The 24343-nt window shown below is 38.8% G+C and overlaps 1 protein-coding gene and 1 long non-coding RNA gene across 4 annotated transcripts in view; one reads left to right on the top strand and one right to left on the bottom strand.

Annotated features, from left to right (window-relative positions):
* AOAH (acyloxyacyl hydrolase) overlaps positions 1-24343 on the top strand; it is a 168920-nt gene that overhangs the window by 1784 nt on the left and 142793 nt on the right. Inside the window, exon 1 of one of the 2 annotated variants that reach the window (XM_039239156.1) lies at positions 12355-12679. The exons of the other annotated variant lie outside the window; for it this stretch is intronic. The gene's annotated coding sequence lies outside the window, so the exon portion shown is untranslated. Of the gene's footprint in view, positions 1-12354; positions 12680-24343 lie in introns of those variants that run through there. 2 annotated transcript variants of the gene reach the window in all.
* On the bottom strand, positions 14724-24167 carry LOC120236381. 2 transcript variants are annotated; one of them, XR_005529655.1, is made up of 3 exons: positions 24097-24167; positions 15352-15554; positions 14724-14825 (listed from the first exon to the last, which is right to left on the bottom strand). It is a non-coding gene; the product is annotated as an uncharacterized LOC120236381 (long non-coding RNA). The 2 variants fall into 2 exon arrangements; XR_005529654.1 differs by lacking the exon at positions 24097-24167 and adding an exon at positions 23522-23579.

Raw genomic sequence — 24343 nt, 5'->3', positions numbered from 1 at the left:
TGTGTCCCCTCTCTACATGGTCACTGAATGGCCACCACTTGCCAAGCCTTGTGCTCTGTACTAGAGATACAAAGATGAAAAATAATGTTTAAATTTTTTTAACTGTATTTATTTTGAGAGAGAGACAGAGACAGAGCAAGCAGGGATGTGCAGAGAGAGAGGGAGAAAGAGAATCCCAAGCAGGCTCTGCTGTCAGCACAGCGCTTGATGTGGGCTCCAACTCACAAACAGTGAGATCATGACGAGCCAACACCAAGAGTTGGCCGCTTAACAGGCTGAGCCACCCAGATGCCCCAAATGATAATAATATTTAAAATGACTCTGTCCTCAGTAAGTTCACTGTCCAGTTTAGGGGGAAAAATGAAACTCTGGACTGTAAAGATTACAGTTCTTTAAAATGAAACACATACTGAGGGCTTACTGCACACGATAATACCCCCTTGTCAAAGAATTCTGTGAACTGCAACGCCCGTGATAGAGCCAGCAGAAAGCCAAGAAACACAGAGCAAGCGCAAACCATTCTGAAGCAGGCAACTGCTGACTGCAAGAAGCCCATCATAGTCATAACATTGCCAGAGGAAGGTGAAAGTACGAGCTGGGTGAACAGGAAGAAGGGTGGGGTGAAGCTTTACAATTTTAGAACTATTTCTACCCAAGTGTTGCCAGTCAAAGAAGGAACCTTCAAGTATCCCCAAGATTCCACTGCATTTACCTCCCTCATGAGAGATGCTGGGCCACAAAAATCTCCTTGAGAAAAGTTGGTCAGGCAGTGGATTTCTGATCATCCAATTGAGCAGTAAGGGATCATCTTTGTTATCGGGTTAGGGGATCTCCTAATCACCGATCCAAAATAAAGTTTTACCTTGACTATAAAAGTATACTCTTGCCTTGATTTATAAAATTATAATAAAATAAAATACTTAGAGTCACCTTCTCAAAACATGGAAGTAGTTCTGCTTCCCAATTTTTCAGGGAGCTCAACTGAAGTAATTGGGTCTATCCATTTTTATGAAGATGCACATTTAGTGATCGTATTTGTCTCTTATTTGTGAAAGTTTTTTTGCTACTGGTCTGCAGTCATTCTTGCAGCTTCCTAGCATTTCTCCATGCTGCCCTCTGTCTTTTCTCTGAGTTGTATCTGGGCTAATTGGAGTGGTGCATGGGGAAAGTAAGGGTTCATTAGCAGTAAGAACTACATTCGTAAGTTAATAATTATAAGACCGCTAAGATTTACTGAGAGCGTACTGGGCAATTAACAGTCTTCCAAAAAGTTTATATGAAGTATCTCATTTAATCATTAAAATGACCTTATAGGACATATATCATCATTATTCCCACTTGGCAGGAGAAACAACTGTGAATTAGAGAAATAAACAACTTGGCAAAATTTATGCAGCCAGTTAAAACTCGCCTTAGATTTCACTGTGTGATTATGGGTTGTTGGTTTTTTCAGTGATTAGGTTGGAGCAATATATTTCTTCCCCACATTTTTTAAAATACTATATTATTTTATAGCTCTATTGAGATATAATTCACATACCATAAAGTTTACCCTTTTAATGTATAATGTTTATTTATGATATTCATAAGTTGTATATTGATCATCAATATTTAATCCAAACATTTTTATCATGCTAAAAAGAAACCCAATATTTACTAGCAGTCACTCCCCACTTCCTCTCTTCAGCCTCTGGAAATCACTAATTTCCCTTTTATCTCTATGAACATTGAGATGATAACAATATATGGCCTTTCTTTGACTTTGCATACTGTTTTAAGGTTTGTCCATGCTATAGCATGTACCAACTTCATTTCTTCTTATTTTTAAGTTTTTGTTTTGTTTAGTTAGTTTATTTTTTAATAATCTCTACACCATCCTGAGTCTTGAACTCATGACCCTGAGATCCAGCATTGCATGCTCTTCCAACTGAGCCAGCCAGGCACCCCCATTTATTCTTAGGAATGAATAATATTTCATTGTATGTATATGCCCCACATTGTTTATCTAATCATTGTTGATGGACATATAGGTTGTTTCCAGTTCTTAGCTATTATGAACAATTCTGCTATGTACATCCATGTAAATTTTTTTGTGCACATTTGTTTCCATTTCTCTTGGGTACATAGTTAGGAGTAGAATTTCTGGGTCATACAGTAACTCTGTATTTAGCATTTTGAGGAACTGCCAAACTGTTTTCTAGGGACACTATATTATTTTATGTCCTTACCATTAGTGCATGAAGGCCAATACCTTGTTATTATCCATCTTTCTTATTATAGTTATCCTAGTAGATTTGGAGTGATACCTCATTGTAGTTTTGATTTGCATTTCCCAAAATAATGATTTGAAGCTTTTCTTGTGCTTATTGACCATTTGCATATCTTCTTTGACAAAATGTCTATTCAAGTCATTTGGCCATTTTTTAATTGAGTTATTGTCTTTTTATTGTTGAACGATAAAAGTTTTTTATGTACTCTAGATATATATATCCCTTATCAAATATATGATTTGTAAATACTTTCCCCCATTTTGTGGGGGTTTTCCACCACTTTCTTGATAATATCCTTGGAAGAGCAAAAGTTTTAAATCTTGATGAGGTCCAATTTATCTATTTTTTCTTTTGTCTTGTGCTTTTCGTGTCATATCTAAATCCCATATTTTTTTTAAAAAAATGTTATTGTCTTCTTTTTGTCATGTGATCATCCTCTTATCTTGTTTCCCAGATGCTGGGTCTCTAACCACCATTTTGGTGACCCTTAGTATGACTGCTGGGGTTGTAAGTAACAGAAATCAACTTGAGCTAGGCTAGGCCAAAAAAAAAAAAAGAGGAAGTTTTCTTATGAGAATCCCAGGAATGAATTTTATTTTATTTTATTTATTTTTTTTTTAATTTTTAATGTTTTATTTATTTCTAGGAGAGAGAGAGAGAGAGAGAGAGTGAGCAGGGGAGGGTCAGAGAGAGAGGGAGTCACAGACTGAAACAGGCTCCAGGCTCTGAGCCGGCAGTCAGCACAGAGCCCGACGCGGGGCTCGAACCCACGAACCACGAGATCATGACCCAAGCGAAAGCCGGACGCTTAACCGACTAAGCCACCCAGGCGCCCCACCCAGGAATGAATTTTAGAACCTAAAGGTAGGGAACCATAATTAGGCCTAGAAAATGAGCCAAGAGCCAAAAATGATGGCTGTCAGGGTCCCAAGGAGAACTCTTCTGGCCTTTCAGTAGTGCCTCCATCTCTGACCCTACATACCATCTGCTCTAGGCCCTTTGGCCAATTATGGGCTCCCACAGTCCAGAGTTTGAGTGCAGTTGTTCAGTCCACACTGAGATGGACTCTCCTTCTGGTTGTTCATCCGGCTTCCTGGCAGAAGGAAGCTGGGCCACGTCTTTGGAGCACCGAATCAGGGGCAGGTGGGGGTGAGGAGAGCTCGCTGTACAGATGTGGCTGTGAGAGCTGCGGGTGAGAAGACAGCTCTCCCAGAAGTGAGGGTTTTTGGGACTGGAGATTCTGTACAGGAAACCACCGCAGAAGTTACTGAGTGATTGAGCCTACATCTCTGTCATAAGCAGACACTGTTAGCTTCATTCCCACGAGGAGACTTTGCAGTACACCTGGAGGGCACCTTCTTCAATATGTTCCAAAATGAGAACTAAGCTGTGCAAAGCCCCGGCGGCCCTCTTCCCAATTTACCACAGTTCATTTGCACTAACCGTACATCCCATTTGATCACGAAGCAAATGTTGAGTCAACTGGGCTCGAACAAGCGGTGCCTCTTTCTGCCACTTTCCAAATGTTATGGAATCGATAATAAGCCATGTTCATTTTTGCAAAACATAATTTTCTTTACATGGGTGATTTAGGGGCAAAGTAATCTTTCTGTTTCTAAGTCACTGACATTTTAAATTAATTCATTGAGGTGTTTTTTTAAGCCCTATGTGGTGCTCAGGAAGCCTTCTAAAAGGTTAAAAAAAAAAAAAAAAAGCCAAACCACTTTGGGGCGCCTGGGTGGCTCAGTCAGTTAAGTGTCTGACTTCGGCTCAGGTCATTATCTCACGATTCGTGGGTTCGAGCCCCGCGCGTAGAACTCTGTGCTGACCCTCCCCTGCTCACGCTGTCTCTCTCTCTCTCACTCTCACTCTCAGTAATAAATTAAACATTAAGAAGAAAAGTTTTTTAAAAAACACCTTTTTGTCCCCTTCACCTACGTTTGGTTAAACACATAAAATACCTTCTGAGTCCGTTAAAACCGCCTCTCCCCCTCCCCCACATCCCTCACACAGTGGTCAGAGATGACTTTATACTTTGCATGATAAAGAGAAAGGGGTGCCAATGTGAATGGTTAAGATGACAGTGTTATTGACAATAGGAAAATTTAGACAGAGCCAGCAGAGAAGTTTGAAAATATATGATCAGAATTTTATATATAGAAATTTCATTTTCTCTATTTCTGTAACTGAACACGTGTTCCTAAGCCGCTGTTGCTGCCAATACCAGAAAACACTTCATCTTACCCCCTTTGTGTTTTAAACACTTAGTCTTCTCTAGAAACCTCAGGGTTCTCTTCTTTCCTTTCTAGGGCTGATCTCAGTTCTTTTTTTTTTTTTTTTAATGTTTTATTTATTTTTGAGAGAGAGAGAGACAGTGTGAGCAGGGGAGGGTCAGAGAGAGAGGAAGACACAGAATCTGAAGACAGGCACAGCTGTCAGCACAAAGCCTGACATGGGGCTCGAACTCACGAACCGCAAGATCATGACCTGAGCCAAAGTAGGACACTTAACTGACTGAGCCACCCAGGCGTCCCAAGGCTGATCTCACTTCTGAGGGAGGGCTTATTTACCCTCTGACATTTACAGCTCTTGGCCTCTGGAGGCGGGCCTCCGTCCCCATGGGCTGTCATGGCTGGTGTAGATCATGAGCTTCTCTCAGCAAGGCAATCTCCACTGTCACTGTCGAAACACCTGCTCGTCTTCACCCCTCTAACCCCATCCCCCACCCCGGGAGCCTGCAGATTGTGCTGGTCTAGCCCATCACCGACGGTTCCCAGCTGCAGAAGTAGCCCCTGGCATTTTGCCCCCCCACTTTTCACACCTTCTCCCCTCCCTAATTTGTCTAATTTTATTTCTACATTATCGTAGAATTTAACCCCAACCTTGGCACAAATGGAAAGTTTCTGATCATCTAAACTTTCACTACACCTACATTTGCCTGTTATTTTCCTGGACTGTTTTAGGGTCACAACTCTCACGAAGACACTATAGAGACAGATCTACAGCTTGGGGACCTTGGGGAAAGGTCACAAAGTGAGCAAAACCAAAAGAACTCAAGTTAATAGTATGCTTTTCTTCAGAAAGAATGTGAATAAATTTTAGGGGGGAGAGTAAGGGGTGAAGCTAGAACATAGATTAAATGTACTATGCGAAAGAGGAAACAAAAGAATGTTGCAAAGCATTAAGCAGAGTAAAATCCCCATGAAGTTATAACGTGCCCATCTCTCTATTTATACAGCTATTTTATATAGCTGTGACATATGTGAGTGACCTGCACACACCAATCAAACGATAAGATGATCAGACTAGATAATAAAGCAAGTTCCAACTGTATTCTGTCTGCTAGAGAGATTTTAGATTCAATGACTCAAAGAGGTTGAATGTAAGATACTAGGAATAAATATATTAGTATCAGAAAAAACTGACTTTAAGATATGAAATCATCTTAAGACAAAGGGGTATCTTTCATAATGATAAAGAGCTCAATATATCAAGAAAAAGTAACAATTATAAATGTATATACACTTAATAACAGAGCCCCAAAAAGCAAGAAATAAAAATGTAATTAAAGTATTAGGGGAAAAAAAGAACATTCAACAGTTGAAAATGTCAATGGTCCTTTCTCTGTAACTGGTAGAACAAAGGGACAAAAAGTAAGGAAGGATATGGAAGATTGAACAACTCTGACTTGATCCAGCTAACATCTATAGAACATCCTGTTCAACTATAGCAACATACACGTTATTGTTTAACTACACATGGCCCATTATCCAGTATAGAGCATACACTAGGCAAAAAAACAGGTATCAGTCCATTTTTAAAGTCTGAAATCATACAAATATTTTTCTAATTAAATTAGAAATCAGCAATAAGAACAAATCCAGGAAAAAACCCCAAATATGTGTAAGACAACATACCTCTTAAAAATAAACAAATAAAGGTTCATTATTTTGTAACACTAAACTTTTTGGATGTCCTGAGATGACAATGTATGATACAATGTACAGCTACTAAAGTAACCAATTTATAAGTTTCTTTTTGTTAAAATTGATAGGAAGGAAGCATCTTGGGCATGGAGGTGTTAAGCTGTCTCTGAGAAATGTATGTCAGGACTTATTCATTAGACTGGCAGCAGAGGGGCAGAAGGCAGTATAGTGGGAGGGATGTGTGTGGATGTGTTCATATCTACATTCTAATGATAATGTGTATGCATCTCTTTGGCTGTACTGTAGGGCTACATTAAGTGATTCAGCGGAAACATACCTCCTTGCTAATATTTGAATATAGACTAGAGAATGAATTCTTTTAGAAGCATTATACTTTGTGTACTCTGTTACTTTGTCTCATTTTTAATTAAACATTAAGGGAATGCAGTATTTTAATTGTAACTCTGCCAGTACCTTTATCTTGAGGCCTGCTGCCATTTTTGTCGCCAAGAAAGGCAGGATTACATTTTTTTCTTTCAGATGGTGTTGGTGTAGTGTATTCTTGGTTATCAAGATACTCATAGTTTTGGGACTTTGAAATGGTAAATATTCATGGTGTGTAAAAAAGCATGATACGTAACTGTACAATCTTAATTACATTAAAATGCTTAGTTGTGTAGGTACACACATGGGACCTAGAAGTCAAACTGTAAACTGCTTGTGATGATTGTGGATGACTTTGTTCTTTGCTTCTTGTGTTTCTCAGTTTCCCTTTATGCACATGTTAACTTTAAAAAAATAAAAATTTTTAAAACCTAAAAAAAAAATAAATAAAAAATAAACAAATAAAAGAGGAAATCATAGGTAAATTAGAAAATACTTTGGCTTAAATGAACAAACACAATATATCAAATTTTATGGAATGTAGCTAAAGTAGTATTTAGAGAAAAATTTATTTTTCTTTTTTAGACAGAGTGTGCACGAGGTGGAGGAAAGAAGAGACACAGGATGTTAAGCAGGCGCCGTGCCCAGCACAGAGCCTGACTTGGAGTCAATCTCATGACCCTGAAATCATGACCTGAGCTGAAATCAAGAGTCAGACGCTAACTGACTGAGCCACCCAGCCATCCCCCAAATTTATAATTCTAAACCCCTATTCTAAAAAAAAATTCAAACTCAGCAAAAATCCTTAACAAAATATTAACAAACTGAATCCAGTAATGTGCAAAATAAATTATACACCATGACCAAGTGGGATTTATCCTAGGAATGCATGATTGTTTTAATGTCTAAAAAGCAATTAATGGGATATACTGAATTAATAGAATAGAGGTGATAACATTATCATCCCTATAGAAATAGAAAAATTATTTGACAAATAAATCACCCATCCATGTCAAAAACTCTTAAAAATAATGAAATAAAAAGGAACTTTCTTAACCTGATAAAGGGCATCTATGAGAACCCTACTGCTGGCCTCATACTTAATGACGGCAGAGTTAAATGCTTTTCTCCCAAGATCAGAAACACAGGAAGGGTGTCTGCTCTCACCACTTCTGGTGAACAGTTTTTTGAAAATTCTATTCAGTTTAATAAAGAAATAAACATAATAGAAGCATGCAAATTGGAAAGGAATAAGTAAAACTGTCTTTATTTTCATACAACAGAATCCTGAATATAGAAAATTCTGAGGTATTGACAATAAAATGACTATAATGAATAGGAAAGCTTAACAAGGTTGCAGGATTCAAAATTGATATAAAAACCAATTATATTTGTTTACATTTGTTTATATTACCAACACATTTTCAAGAACTGAAATTAAGAAAGAAATTCCACTTAGAATATAATAAAAGAAATACCTAGGAATAAATTTAACCAAAGAAATGTGATTACACTGAAAACTATAAACCATTGCTGAAAGAAAGTAAAGAATGCTTAATAGGAATGGAGAGATGTCTCATGTTAATGGATTGGAAAACTCAATAATATTAAGACAGCATTACTCTCCAAATTGTATCTAGAGACTAAACATAATTTCAATCAAAATCCTAACATCCTTTTTTGGTAAAAATTGTCAACCTGATCCTAAAAGTCATATATGCAAATGCAAAGAAACTACAATAGCCAAAAATTCTGAAAAACACTGTTGGACAAATAACACTAGCTGATTTCCTAATTCAAATCACACACAATTAGTAATTCAACATAGATTATGGGTCTTGAGGTACGAGCAAAAACTATAAAACTTCTAGAAGAAAATCCTTGTGACTTTGGATTCAAAGATTCTTAATATGATGTCAAAAGGACCATACAAAAATCAAAATTTTATAAATTGCACCTTATTAAATCTAAACATTTTTGCTTTCCCAACAATGTCCTTAGAAAGTGGAAAAAATATTGTGAGAAAATATGCACAAGCCATATAGATTTCAATATAGCAATGATTACTTTAATTAATGTTATTGATAATGTTCATTTTCAAAGTCTCCTATTTTAATATATACAGTGTGACACTTAGAAGCATTTGGATTTCAAGGTTCAACTGATCTGGTTTAAAATCACCAGTCAACCAGTTGGTAAGTGGAATCGCTGCTTATCTAAAGGGCCTTGGATATGTGGCTTAACTTCTTTGCAACTCCTATTTCTCATCTGTAAAGGGAAGTACCAATCTCATGAGGGTGTTGTGAGGATTAAATGAGATATAGCTTGGAAAACCACAGCTGAGAGCTGAAATAACAAAGGTATCCTAGAAAATGGCATTTCACATTTTCCTAGAACTTGGTAATGTAGAAGGCAACTATCAAAAAGCTTATTCAATGAGAAATTGCTTGATAAAATACTATTTATTGTTTTTTTCTAATTATAAAAGAATGTGTGGCTTTCATAGAGATTTTAGAAAATAGCGAATAATATTTTTAAAGAATAAAATCAACTGCAATCCTCCAACCCAGATGATCACTATTGATATTTTGCTACATTTCCTTTCAAAATTGCCTAGGTATGTGTTTATGGAGTTTGGGATCTTGTCTTATTGTTTGTTTGGTTTTTAAATCTAAATTTTGCAAGAAAACATTTGTAAGAACTTTGGTGGGTGCCTAAGTGGCTCAGTCAGTTAACCATCCCACTTGATCTTGACTCAGGTCATGATCTCGTGGTTCATGGGATTGAGCCCCACTGCAGGCTCTGTGCTGACAGTTTGGAGCCTACTTGGGAGTCTCTCTTTCCCTCTTTCTCTCTGCCCCTTCCCTACTTACACTCACTCTTGCTCTCAAAATAAATAAATAAACCTGGTTTAAAAAAATGAATTGGGTAGTTATAAGTGTTTGCTAGCAGGTGGAAAATTTTTAGTTTTTCATCTATTATTTCTATCTAACTATCTATCTATCTATCTATCATCTATCTATCTATCTATCTAATCTATCTACCTATCAACCCATCCATCATCAGTCTTTCTTTCAATTCATCCATCCATCCACCCACTCAGCCATTCATCCATTTGTTTTTCTATCCATCCATTCTCTACCTGTAAGTATATATCTTAAAATTCAAACATAGAAGTGAAAGAGAATAGAAAGTCATACATTTTCTGAAAGGTTATCTGATTAGTTAGCTACTTTAATGATAAGGTCTGACTTTGCCACTTAGGTTTATACAGAGGACATTTCTCATAACGTGATGAACTAAATCTGTAGCCCAAATTTGACAAAAATGAATATGAAGCATGCGTTTACATAAAAGGTTTTACTTAAAATGTTATATAAGCAAAAGTGTGTTGAAAAGAATAGTATTCAACTTCCCAATTCTTTCTGAGTATATTAAGTTCTAACAAGGTCTCTCAAAGTAGATTATAATATATATAATTAAAAGAAGAGTCTTAGTAAAACTTATATATATATATATATATGGTAGAAATATATATATATGTATATATATCCCAGAAATTGAGAAAATGAAAGATTTTATTGATTAGGTAACAAATGTTTTTGCAAGTCAGGTGGTTTCTAGTTCTTTTGCTTTCAACATGATTGAAGGGGCACTTAATGGAGTTTTTAGGTGATAGATCATTTGAAATAATTGCCAATGATAGATCACTTTAAGACTTTTGACATTTAACTTAGAAGGAGTTAAAGAATAGAGTGACATTTCTCTATTAAAAGTCCTTCTATCTCATTTACTTAAGTAAACATATTTCCTTGGCACTTACCTCTTTAAAAATGAAAAATAGGAACAGACATGATGCTGAACCATGCATGAACTTTACATGAATAAGTAATATTCTTCATCAGACATAAGTACTAATTGAAAAGGCTAATCATCTCATTAAGAAGTGCAATTCCAATGAAATTTTACTTTTATTATTTAGGAATTGTTTATTAAATTGGCAATACATATTGCTGAGAAAAGTTAGTCTTACTAATAATGAAAACTCTAGAAGAATTTTTTAATACTTAGAGTTACAGTCACAGGAAATTAAAATTTCCATTTAAATTTTATTCATATTTTTAGTGCTAAGAAGTATAACCGTGCCATCAATAGAATACATTCAACCATAAAAATATATTACATTGGGATACAATTCTATAGTGGAAGAAAAATTCAAGGAAATAGACTTTTTATTGAAATATGAATTCAAGGAGAGAGATTATCAACATAAATTTCTCACTGTGAAAGAAGAACTTGAGCTTCTATTTTTTAAGTGGATGAGTATAGGTATAAATCACTGTAGTATTTAGATTCCTTTGGATACATAGAGATTAATGTATGATTTCTACTATTATTATTTACAGTCTGCCTACAATTATATACTCTATGCAACTATTCAAATTGATATCCATTAATATTACTTTAACATCCATTAAAATGTGGAGGGATACATAGTTTCTCAAATCTCCTTTAGGGGGTACAAAACAAAATGTTTGAAACCGTTTGTCTACACTGTAGACCCTATAGCATTTGGAGCCTGTGCTCTATGGTCTGCCCTTCAAAGCTCTTCACAATGGGATCCCTTTCTACCTCTCTCACTCTGTCTTTCCCACGGACCCTGAGCTCTAGCCTTGGCCAACTCTTCTCTTTCTCACAGCCAAGTCTTTAAAAATGCTGTTCCTCTCTTCTTGAAAGCATTTCCTGCCTTTCTCTGTCAAATAACGTCCTTTCATTCTGTTAACACTCAATTCATCCACGAAACTGTCACTGGTTACCAAGGCAGAGTTAGTTTCTTCTTCCCCTGTGTTTCCAAAGCACTGATAGTTCCCTCTATTATAACACTTACAGGTTGCCCTGACTAGACTGTTTTTCTAGTCATCAGGCTTCCTTCCTGGTCTGTAACTTCTTTTATTCATGTTTGTGTATCCTCAAGCTTCTGAGCACATAGTATGTGCTAATAACCATGTGGTGAATTAATAACAGGATCGAATGGCTCCTGTCTTTACTCTCATCTCCTTATTATTATCTTTTTATATATTTGTTATATCTTTTTTATATATTATTTTATATCTTTTTATATATTTCTAAATTAGCCAAGCCAACCATCCTGGGTCTCTCAACACAGTCTGCTTCCTCTCACCACTACCGCTTGGGCTCTGCTCACCTTGAATGCCCCAGCCTCTGTTCTCACCAGGAAATTCCCCAGTATAGTGGCTCTCTCATTGAGAGTGGCTCTCTCAAGAACATTGGCAGTTTGGAACTCACTGCACATTTACTCATAAAGACTCTGTTCTAGGTGATGGTTGGGTTAAGCCACAGACCCTAATCCGTCCAAATGTAGTGAAAATACTACCTATCAGCAATAAAATCAAATTCAGCTATAGAAAAGTGAAAACACTGTTGATACAGCAATATGTTTTTCAAAGACAACTTTCTGAGTTTCTATTTTAAAAAGAGTCACAGAGAATATGTCTTTACCCCATGGTCTCAGCAGCCAGAGTAGAAACTGACAGTAGGTATTTGTTAAATGCCTACTCTGATAGACAGCATATGCACTTTGTGTGTTGTATCACTTAATTCCCACAATGTTTTTGCTGGGTTTGTCAGGTAGCCTGTGGTGAGTTACAAACTACTCCGCGCTTATACAACAATCATTTATTAGCTCACAATTCTGTGGGCTCGCAATTTTGGGCTGAACACAGTTGGGTGGTCCTCCCACTGAAGACCTCCTGGGCTCACTCCTGCTGCTGCACTCAGCTGGTGGATGATGGAATGACAGGGACTGGATGATTTAGAATGGCGTCCTTCACAAATGTGGGCAGGCTGTTGGTTGTGGCACCTTGATTTCCCTTCACGTGGCCTCTCCAGCAGGCTGGCTCAAGCTCACAGCTTTAACATTCTAAGAAGGCAAAAATGGAAGCTGCAAGGCCTTTTGAGGCCTGAGTTCATATCTGAGTTCATGGTGCCATTTCCTCCATGGTCTACTGATAAAACAAGTTATAAGGCCAGATTCGGAGGACTGGAAAATAGATGGCCACGTTTAAGCATACCACACAGGTGAGCATTATTATTCCATTTGGTGGGTGACAAAATCTGGGTTCAGACAGGTTAACCACCCTGCCAGATACATCATCTCATAAGTCAGAGAAGCAGGACTTGAGCCCAGGTCTGTCTGACCCCCAAATTCTACTGTCTACCGTAACATAGCTTCTCCCTTCTCTCTCCTCCCTTCCACTCTGTCTTCTTCTCTTACCAACCTCCCCCCATCCATGTCCGGACTCTGAGACAAGGAAAAGGAAAGGATGAAGGTGTAATATTCATACTTGGATTGTGTGTTACCGTCTCTGATTAGTGACTACTATCGTAGGGAAACAAAGCTGGAAGGAAGGTGATTTTAAGTGTCTACTTTCATGCCTTTCTTATTTCCCTTTCTTTTCACCAACATGAGAAAGGCCTAGGAGAATGTAAACATGTGAAGCCGCATCCTCTGCTCCCACCCCAGCAGGCAAATCTGAGGAAAACAGTGTAGGTGCTTGAGGAGCAGCATTGTGGGGGGCGGGACGTACAAAGTCATGTGCGTCCAACAGGCACTCAGGGATCCAAACTGTGGCACGGCCCCAAACCTGTGCTCTACTCCTCCCTGAGGACCAGAACACAAACAAAGGACTTATTTTTGATTCTCACTTGTCCTCATACTTCTTTCCTTCACACACCAATTCATTAATAAACTGTATTGGATTAACCTCCACAATAGATCCCACATCTGTCTATTTTTCTCCGTCACCACTGCCACTTGTTACTCTCTCTGATCCACCATCATCTCTCTCCAGGACCAAAACGGCCTTCTACTTCATCTCTCTGCTCCCGTCTTTGCCCCCTAAGTGCCTTCCTCCCCATCACAGCCAGCATGATCATTTACGTCACAGATCAGATAGCAGCAGATCCTTCCGCAAAACGCAGCCATGGCTTCCATTGTTCTCTGGAAAAATCCCTGGCTCTTTTGTAGTCTACAAAGCCCATGAAACTGGCGTCTTCCTTTCCCTGCACTTTATCTTTCACCATTGGATTCTGGTGCCAGGATATCCTAGGTTTATACCATGAAGTGAGCATCAGCTCCCCTCACCCCTTACAAAGATTGGCCCCAGATCCTTATGATCCTTTCCATTATATTAGCCTTTATGTGTGTGTACTCTCCTGAGAAGCCTTCCCTATTGCCTCTAGCTAAGAAGGTTTATACCACCCCATCGTCATCATCCTCTGCTACTCAACCCTGTTCCTTTTCTTCCTAGCTCCTAAATTATTTATAATTATGTGTTTGTTTACTTGTTTACCATCCCTGTTCTCCAATACAGTATCATCTCTAAGAGGGCAGGAATCATATCGGTTTGTTTTCAGCACCTACTCAGAGCCCATCACAGTGCCTCCATCTAGAAGGGACTCAATGTATACTGCGTTCCAGCCCTAGCTCTCCTTCTAACTAGCCACATACTTGGTAAAGTAGCTAACCTCTCTGAGCCTCTGTCTGCTGGTCTGTAAAATGAGAGCAATAATTCCTACATCTATGAGTTGTTGTGAAGTTTGAATGAGATGATAATGTATGCAAAACACTTTGAAAACTGCAGAGCACACTCTAGCCATGTGATGAATTATTTATGTGTCCGTGTAGGGTCAAAAGGGAAGTATAGTCATGCTGACCTGTCTCTGATGACTGCCAAGTGCTTTCTGGGCTTTTTAATGAAGTGTGGGCTTTCCACAAATGGGAAATCTTTTAGCCTTCTCTCTGCGGTTGGCTGCATTTCCAGCCAGCATGGTTATGATTATAATTAGAGTTCAAGAGTCCTATTTCATTTCAAAAGGATTCTGGGTATAGTATGCAACCTACCAGAGGAATGTGTCCAGAAGCAGATCCCTGTGGCAGGTGTTTTTATTGGGGCCCATTCACTTCTTTTACTACAATATCAGGAGTGTCTGTTTCTATTACACTCATTATTTTCAGACGCCACGTGAGAAGAGATTTTCCATATGTGAGGTTTCCAATGGTGACCACTGAGCAAAATGAACCACTCTCACTCTCTAAATGAACAGTAGCTTAGACAAACTCACTTTTGCAGAGCCAGGCCTTTTATTAGCAGCCACAGAATGGTCTGTAAATGGGAAGAATTACTCTGCTCATGCATCTGTCTCAGGGAAAACATTCTTTAGCCTGTCAAGACAGTGGAACCTCTTATTAGAAACTCTAGCAAAGTCAATTTCTCCATTCTTGCCAACTAAAGGATTTGGAACACACTGCACTGCAGACCCTAAATTAACAATCCAGCTGGAAGGGCAGCCGAGCCTCCTGGATATGGGTGGGGATGTGCAAGTGAACAGGATTCAAATCAAAGCTGAGCCCAACCTGGGCACTTACATATTTCAACCCCCCTTACCCACTTTTCTGCAGAGCCCTTTGATCATAACTCTTCACTGGGCAGAGTGAGGGTAATGGCAAGAGCCATCCCATCTTCAGAGACAGTTGACCTTTTTTTTTTTTTTGGCTCCTTTTTATCTAATGATTTCCAATTGTAGCAAGCAGTCCTAATGAGCCACCAAAGTCATATGAGTCCTTGATGGGATTTCTCTGAGTAAAAGAAAAACCCTTATCTATAAGTACAAAGAAGCAGGTTGGTTTTGAGCGGCACAATCCTCTTTGCATTGATCCTTCTAAGCCCTGGATTAAAACAAATGCATACCTGTGTTTCAAGTCCACTCTGGGTTGAAGCACCTTGTTGATGAGATGCCACACGAAGCAATTGTGATAGAAGATTTCAACCCAATGTCCACCGCCTTCTCTGATCCCCAGTTGCAAGTCATGACTATTTGCTACCAAATCTGCTGTTTGATGCAAGAGCTGGCACTGTCTGTTTCACACCAGGATGAGAAGTGCAGTCATGCCCTGAAACAGGACGAAACGAGAGTTAGCCACGTTGTTGGGGAGATGGCTGAGTCAGAACACAACTTCAGGTGCACCCAGTAACCTTTTCCTACGGAGGGCCCCAGCAGCTGACAACCGAAATGTCACTCTGCTGGTTCTCCAGTCAGCTTGCTTCAAGTCAGCACACATCTGGGTCCCCTGGCGCCAAGCCACACCCTGCATCAGGCACTCAAAGTTAGAGAGAGTAAGACCCTTTTCCCGTCTTCAAGGAACTTCTGGTATAACTCTAAACTCTTAAAAATGAAGTTCCAGAAGCGTAGGTAACTTGTTCAAGTTATACTATTCGCAACTGACTGATCCAGTATTTGAACCCAAGTTTATTTTTTAATTCAAAGCCTCTCCCTTTTCAACTATACCACATTGCATCCTCTTACCACACTGCAATATACTTACTTATAATTGTCTTTCAATTGTAATTATTAAAATTTATTTAGCTCCCCTTACTTAAGAGGTGATTGGCAGAGACATAAATTAGGAGGTAAAAGTATCATAAATGTTGAAAGTATTTGCATATGTTAAATACATTTTATATATTTAAAGTAAAAGTGAAATTGGCTTATCTCTGGGTGATTTAAAAGATGTTTATTTTATTTACACTATTCTGTATTTTTTGTTTTCCAAAAAGACTTGCATTGCAATATATTTTGAAATGTGATTTTTAAAATAAAACAAAATGCACACGAAAATCCTTTTTAGGCCATAAAGTGCCAATAAGTATCAGCTGCTAAATTCATTGCGTGTAATAAAACACTCAATGCATGGATTAGGTTAAAAGCAGATCTAATCAACTTGATAGTTTGTGTTGATAAATGCGCAGGTGTTCTCAGAGCAGTGAGACTGTGGTTTTCAAGATCACACTATCTCAGATTGGGAAAGCCTGGCTTTGTCCGGCTTTATCTGGGGATACAGAGCAATCGAGGCCAAATCCTCCTCAAATGTTGCGGTGTCTAGAAAGGGGGAGGTCTCTCGCTCATTGGCAATCCTGCATTTTACAGAAGATTTTATTTCTTTCTGTCTAGAAATGCTGACTTGTACTGTCACATCTGTTATAGCCACCTTCCCTCAAGGAGTCCTGGTAGGAATCTGGCTTTAATGACACTGCATGTGAGTTTGGGTTCCCAGCTCATTGAACAGATGGGATAATGGCGAGTTTACCACTGGGACAGGCATGCTGAAACTTCTTCATTTGGGACATAAGCCTTCTTTTGCCTCCTTGGAAACCAACCACTGCTAATAAATGCCACTCCTCTTATCTCTCTGAGGCCTAACAATCTCCTCTCACAGACTTACTGATCTTTGACCAACCAACCCTTTGTGTATAGAAGAAAGAGTCCCGTCTCCTTGGCAAAAGGAAGTTTGAGCTTTCCCAGGCATTCAGGAGATCAAGGCTGGTGATAGAACCTTCTAAGGGGTGTTGGCCTAGCATTTCTGGGCTTTCACATTTATATACCAAGGTTGCGGAAGGAACATATTTCTAATTTAATCTGAGGCTCCTTCTAGACGCTTATTATATTGGTACATGCTTTCAAACAGAGTGCTTTCTAGCTGGGAGGCAAAATGCTATTTTACACTAGTGTTATGGTTTCAAAGGCCCATTCAACTCCACTGTTATTTCACTTAATCCTTACAGCCTCCCTATAGGAAACTTATTACCTACTTTACAGTGAGGAGAACAAGTCTTAGAAGGCCTGGATGGCAAGTCCAAGATTCAAGGGCAAGAATCAATTCCGGGTCTTCTGACTACAAATGTTGAGCAATTTCCACCATTTTTCTAAAATTAAAAACCTGCCCATAAGTTACAGCTGAGCATGGATGGAATGGGAATGATCCCTGTCACAATGAAGCTAGCTGGTGCAGAGAGGAAAGAAACCGAGGTCTTTTGAGCTTCTGCTCTGTGCTGGCTGGTTTATTTCTACACGTCTTTCTCTCATGTGAAAGGAAATAAGCAAAGATTCAATTACCTCCCCAAAGTCCTATAGCTTACAAGTGGCAAAACTAAACTGACAACCAGTCTTTCTGGCCCTCAAACATGCAATCTTCTTAGCACCCTTTACATTTTACTACAACTCACAGTGCCTTTATGCACACGGCAGATTTTAAAAGTCTTGGCAAACAAAAGTTCTGTTTTGGAAAGGTTGGTGTTCCTAAGGACACACACATATCACTTCCTTTCCCCTAGCCCTCCAGCACAGTTTCTTTTCTTTCCTTTCTTTTTCTTTTTTCTGTTTATTTTTTTATTATTTTTGAAATCTTTAATATAATTTATTGTCAGGTTGGTTTCCATATAACACCCAGTGCTCATCCCAACAAGGGCCCTCCTCCGTGCCCATCACCCACTTTCCTCTCTCCTCCAACCCTTATCTACCCTCAGTTTGTTCTCAGTATTTAAGAGTCTCTTATGATTTGGCTCCCTCTCTCTCTGTAACTTTTACCCCTTCCCTTCCCCCATGGTCTTCTGTTAAATTTCTCCAGATCCACATATGAGTGAAAACATATGGTATCTGTTTTTCTCTGCCTGACTTATTTTCCTCAGCATAGTACCCTCCAGATCCATCCACGTTGCTACAAATGGCCAGATTTCATTCTTTCTCATCGCCATGTAGTATTCCATTGTATGTATAAACCATGTCTTCTTGATCCATTCCTCAGTTGATGGACATTTAGTCTCTTTCCATGATTTGGTTATTGTTGAAAGTGCTGCTATAAACATTTGGGTACATGTGCCCCTATACATCAGCACTCCTGTATCCCTTGGGTTAATTCCTAGCAGTGCTATTGCTGGGTCATAGGGGAGTTCTATTGTTAATTTTTTGAGGAACCTCCACACTGTTTTCCAGGGCGGCTGTACCAGTTTGCATTCCCACCAACAGTGTGAGAGGGTGCCCGTTTCTCCACATCCTCGCCAGCATCTATAGTCTCCAGATTTGTTCATTTTAGCCACTCTGACTGGCATGAAGTGGTATCTCAATGTGGTTTTGATTTGTATTTCCGTGATGATGAGTGACATTGAGCATCATGTCATGTGTCTGTTGGTCATCTGGATGTCTTCTTTGGAAAAGTGTCTATTCAAGCCTTCTGCCCATTTCTTCACTGGATTATTTGTTTTTCAGGTGTGGAGTTTGGTTAGTTCCTTATAGATTTTGGATACTAGCCCTTTATCTGATATTTCTTTTGCAACTATCTTTTTCCATTCCATCAGTTGCCTATTAGTTTTATTGATTGTTTCCTTTGCCCTGCAAAAGCTTTTTGTCTTGATGAGGTCCCAGTTCATTTTTGCTTTTGATTCCCTTGCCTCTGGAGATGTGTCGAGTAAGAAATTGCTGTGACTGAGTTCGAAGAGGCTGTTGCCTTCTTTCTCCTCTAGGTTTTTGATGGTTTCCTTCCTCACATTCAGGTCCTTCATCCATTTTGAGTTTATTTTTGTGTATGGTGTAAGAAAGTGGTCTAGATTTATTCTTCTGCATGTTGCTGTCCAGTTCTCCCAGCACCGTCTGTCTTTTATCCATTAGATACTCTTTCCTGCTTTGTCAAAGATTAATTGTCTATACATTTGTGGGTCTAATTCTGGGTTCTCTATTTTATTCCATTGTTCCATGCGTCTGTTTTTGTGCCAAAACCATACTGTCTTGATGATTACAACTTTGCAGTAGAGGCTGAGGTCTAGGATTGTGATGCCTCCTGTTTTGGTTTTCTTCTTCAATATTACTTTGGCTATTCAGAGTCCTTTGTGGTTCCATACAAATTTTAGGATTGTTTGGTCTAGCTTTGAGAAGAATTCTGGTGCAATTTTGATTGGGATTGCATTGAATATGTAGATTGCTTTGGGTAGTATTGACATTTTAACAATATTTATTCTTCCAATCCATGAGCATGGAATGTTTTTTCCATTTCTTTGTGTCTTCTTCAATTCCCTTCATAAGTTTTCTATAGTTTTCAGCATATAAATCTTTTACATCTTTGTTTAGGTTTATTCCTAGGTATTTTATGGGTTTTGATGCAATTGTAAATGGGATCAGTTTCTTTTTAATGTTTTTTTAAAACTTATTTATTTCTGAGAGAGAGAGAGAGAGAGAGAGAGAGAGAGACAGCATGACCAGGGGAGGGTCAGAGAGATAGTGAGATACAGAATCTGAAACAGGCTCCAGGCTCTGAGCTGGCAGTCAGCACAGAGCCTGATGCAGGGCTCAAACCCACGAACTGTTAGATGATGACCTGAGCTGAAGTCGGACACTTAACTGACTGAGCCACCCAGGCGCCCCGGGATCAGTTTCTTGATTTCTCTTTCTGTTGCTTCATTATTGGTGTATAAAAATGCAACCGATTTCTGTACGTTGATTTTGTACCCTGCGACTTTGCTGATTCATAGATCAGCTCTAGCAGACTTTTGGTGGAGTCTGTCAGGTTTTCCATGTAGAGTATCATGTCGTCTGTGAAGTACGAAAGTTTGACTTCTTCTTTGCCAATTCTGATGCCTTTTATTTCATTTTTGTTGTCTGATTGCTGATGCTAGGACTCCCAGCATTATGTTAAACAACAGGGATGAGTGCACATCTTGTCGTGTTCCTGATCTCAGGGGGACAGCTCTCAGTTTTTCCCCATTGAGGATGATATTAGCTGTGGACTTTTCATAAATGGCTTTTATGATGTTTAAGTAAATTCCTTCTATCCCTACTTTCTCAAGGGTTTTATTAAGAAAGGATGCTGTATTTTGTCAAATGTTTTTTCTGCATCTATTGGCAGGATCATATGGTTCTTATCTTTTCTTTTTTTAATGTGATGTATCACATTGATTGATCTGTGAATTTTTTTTTATGTTTTATTTATTTCTGAGAGAGAAAAAGCAGGAAAGAGAGAGAGAGAGATACAGCATGAGCAGGGGAGTGTCAGAGAGAGGGGGAGACACCGAATCCGAAGCAGGCACCAGGCTCTGAGCTGTCAGCACAGAGCCCGATGCGGGGCTTGAACCCACGAACCGTGAGATCAGGACCTGAGCCGAAGTCGGGCCCTTAACTGACTGAGCCACCCAGGCTTCCCGATTGATTTGTGAATATTGAAACAGGCCTGCAACCCAGGAATAGATCCCACTTGATCATGGTGGATAATTCTTTTTGTATGCTGTTGAATTTGATTTGCTAATATCTTGTTGAGAATTTTTGCATCCATATTCATCAGGGATATTGGCTTGTAGTTCTCTCTCTCTTTTTTTTTTGCAGGGTCTCTGTCTGATTTGGGAATCAAAGTGATGCTGGCTTCATAGAATGAGTCCAGAAGTTTTCCTTCCATCTTTATTTTTTGGAACAGCTTCAGAAGGATAGATATTAACTCTGTTTTAAATGTCTGGTAGAATTCCCCAGGGAAGCCATCTGGCCCAGGACTCATTTGTTGGGAGATTTTTGATAACTGATACAATTTCTTTATAGTTATGGGTCTGTTCAAGTTTTTTATTTCTTCCCATTTGAGTTTTGTTAGTGTGTGGGTGTTTAGGAATTTGTCCATTTCCAGGTTATCCAGTTTGTTGGCATATAATTTTTCGTAGTATTCCCTGATAATTGCTTGTATTTCTGAGGGATTGGTTGTAATAAATCCCTTTTCATTTGTGATGTTATCCATTTGGGTCCTCTCTCTTTTCTTTTTGAGAAGCCCAGCCAGAGGTTTATCAATTTTGTTTATTTTTTCAAAAAACCAACTCTTGGTTTCATTGATCTGTTCTAGTGGGTTTTTTTGTTTTGTTTTGTTTTTGGATTCTATAATTTCTGCTTTGATCTTTATTATTTCTCTTCTTCTGCTGGGTTTGGGGTGTCTTTGCTGTTTTGCTCCTAGTTCCTTTAGGTGTGCTGTTAGGTTTTGTATTTGGGATTTTTCTAGTTTCTTGAGATAGGCCTGTATTGCAATTTATTTTCCTCTTAGGACTGCCTTTGCTGCATCTCAAAGGGTTTGGATTGTTATATTTTCATTTTCACTTGTTTCCATATATTTTTAAATTTCTTCTCTAATTGCCTGGTTGATCCATTCATTGTTTAGTAGGATGTTCTTTAACCTCCATGCTTTTGGGGTTTTTTCAGACTTTTTCCTGTGGTTGATTTCAAGTTTCATAGCGTTGTGATCCGAAAGTGTGCATGATAGGATCTCAATTCTTTTATATTTGTTGAGGGCTGCTTTATGACTCAGTACATGATTTATCTTGGAGAATGTACCATGTGCACTTGAGCAGAAAGTGAATTCCAGTGCTTTGGGATGTAGAGTTCTAAATATATCTGTCAAGTCCATCTGGTCCAGTTTGTCATTCAGGGCCATTGTTTCTTTAGTGATTCTCTGTCTAGTTGATCTATTCTTTGCTGTAAGTGGAATATTAAAGTCCCCTGCAATTACCACATTCTTATCAATAAGATTGCTTATGTTTGTGATTAATTGTTTCATAAATATGGGTGATTCCGAATTCGGTGCACAGACATTTATAATTGTTAGCCCTTCCTGATGGATAGACTCTGTAATTATTATTATATATGCCCTTCTTCATCTCTTGTTACAGCTTTTACTTTAAAGTCTAGTTTGTCTGATATAAGTATGGCTACCCCAGCTTTCTTTTGACTTCTAATAGCATGATAGATAGTTCTCCATCCCCTCACTTTCAATCTGAAGGTGTCCTCAGGTCTAAAATGAGTCTCTTGTAGACAGGAAATAGATGGGTCTTGTTTTTTTTAATCCATTCTGAAATCCTATGTCTTTTGATTGGAGCATTTAGTCAATTTACATTAGTGTTATTATTGAAAAATATGGATTTAGAGTAACTGTGTTATCTGTAGGTTTCAATCTTGTAGTGATGTCTCTTGTACCTTGTTTTCCTTGCAACTTTTCCCTCATAGAGTTCCCTGTAGGATCTCTTGTAGGGCTGGTTTAGTGGTGACGAATTCCTTCAGTTTTTGTTTGTTAGGGAAAACCCTTATCTTTCCTTTTATTCTGAAAGACAGGCTCGCTGGACAAAGGATTCTTGGCTGCATATTTTTCCTGTTCATCACATTGAAAATTTCCTGCCATTCCTTTCTGGCCTGCTAGGTTTTAGTAGATATGTCTGCTACTACCCTTATGTGTCTGCCTTTATATGTTAAGGCCCGTTTATCCCTATAAACTTTTATCCCTTTCAGAATTCTCTCTTTATCCTTGTATTTTGCCAGTTTCACTATAATATGTTGTGCAGAAGATCGATTCAAGTTATGTCTGAGGGGAGTTCTCTGTGCCTCTTGGATTTCAATGTCTGTTTCCTTCCCCAGGTCGGGGAAGTTCTCAGCTATGATTTGTTCAAGTACCCCTTCAGCCCCTTTCTTTCTCCTCTTCTTTTAGAATTCTTATGATACAAATATTGTTCCATTTGATTGCATCAGTCAGGTCTCAAATTCTCCTTTCATGCTCCTGGATCAATTTATCTCTCTTTTTCTTGGCTTCTTCTTTTTCTATAATTGTATCTTCTTATTCACCTATTCTCCCCTCCGCCTCTTCAATCTGTGCTGTGACTGCCTCCATTTTATTTTGCACCTCATTTATAGCATTTTAAAATTCATCATGATTATATTTAACATCCTTGATCTCTGCAGTAATGGAGTCTCTGCCGTCTTCTATGCTTTTTTCAAGCCCAGCAATTAATTTTATGACTATTATTCTAAATTCTTGTTCAGTTATGTTGCTTATAGCTGTTTTGATCAATGCTGTAGCTGTCACTTTTTCCTGGAATTCCTTTTGAGGAGAATTCCTCTGTTTTATCATTTTGGCTAGTTTTCAGTCCCTTGTAAGTTTTAAAAGCTTGTTATGTGCTCTGCACCTGTGAATACTGCTATATTAAAGGGGGCTCATACACTGGCAGGGGCCTAGCTGTGTTTTCTGGAGACTGTTACTTGCTCTCTGCTGTTGTGACCTTGGTTATTTTATTTCCCTACATGTAGTGATGTGTTGGGCTCTCCACCAGGTGTGCTTTGGTTTGTTCCTTGAAGTAACAACCCTGGAAAGGAAAACAGACAAGCAAACAGAAAATGAAGACACACAAGCTCACAAACAAATAAAACAAGCAAGCAGACAAAAACAAACAAACAAAAAAACAAACTAAAAGCAAAAGACCATCTAAAAGCATAAAATCAGAATCACCAGCTGCAAGTAAATAACAGGGTACAGGTGGTGCTGATGGAAGAGCATATATAAAGAGAGAAATGATGGGGCAGGAGAAAGAGAAAAACATTGATCAGGAAGAGAGACTAAAAGGTTTAAGCCAGAGAGAGATAAAGGAGAGTAAGAAAGGAAGCGAGGAAAAAGAAACGAAGATAACGTTACCCAGAAAAACTATACGGCCTGATTATTCCAGAGAGAGAGAAAGGAAGGTAAAGAGGGAGGTGTAAAGCATGCATCAAGAGGATGGACTAAATTTGTCGGTTTAAGCAAACCACTAACCAGAGTAAAACCAGCCTAGAGGAGGAGATAAGGAGAAAAGGGAGAATATATCTAAATAACAAGAACTGACCTAGAGTTAATCCAAGCAGTGCCGCTGTGCTGGTCTGGGCGAGGGGGCCGTCTGGTTCATAGCAGTGATCCGGCTTGGGTAGATAAGCGGCTACCCAGCGCAGATGGGCGTGGACTGGTGTAGGCGCGTCCCGCCTCCACTGTGTGGGGGGAGGGGGGGGATGGATCCCTAAGGCCCCGCCTTGGTGGTTGTGGGGAGAAAAATGGCGACCCCCAGTCCCCTCATCAAGGACCAAATGTCCCACTGT

This window comes from Hyaena hyaena, unplaced genomic scaffold (genome assembly GCF_003009895.1).
Source record: "Hyaena hyaena isolate Hyena2069 unplaced genomic scaffold, ASM300989v1 scaffold_153, whole genome shotgun sequence".
Classification (NCBI taxonomy): domain Eukaryota; kingdom Metazoa; phylum Chordata; class Mammalia; order Carnivora; family Hyaenidae; genus Hyaena; species Hyaena hyaena.
The sequence above is the reverse complement of the archived record's forward strand: the minus strand, read 5'-3'. Positions and strand labels throughout refer to the sequence as shown.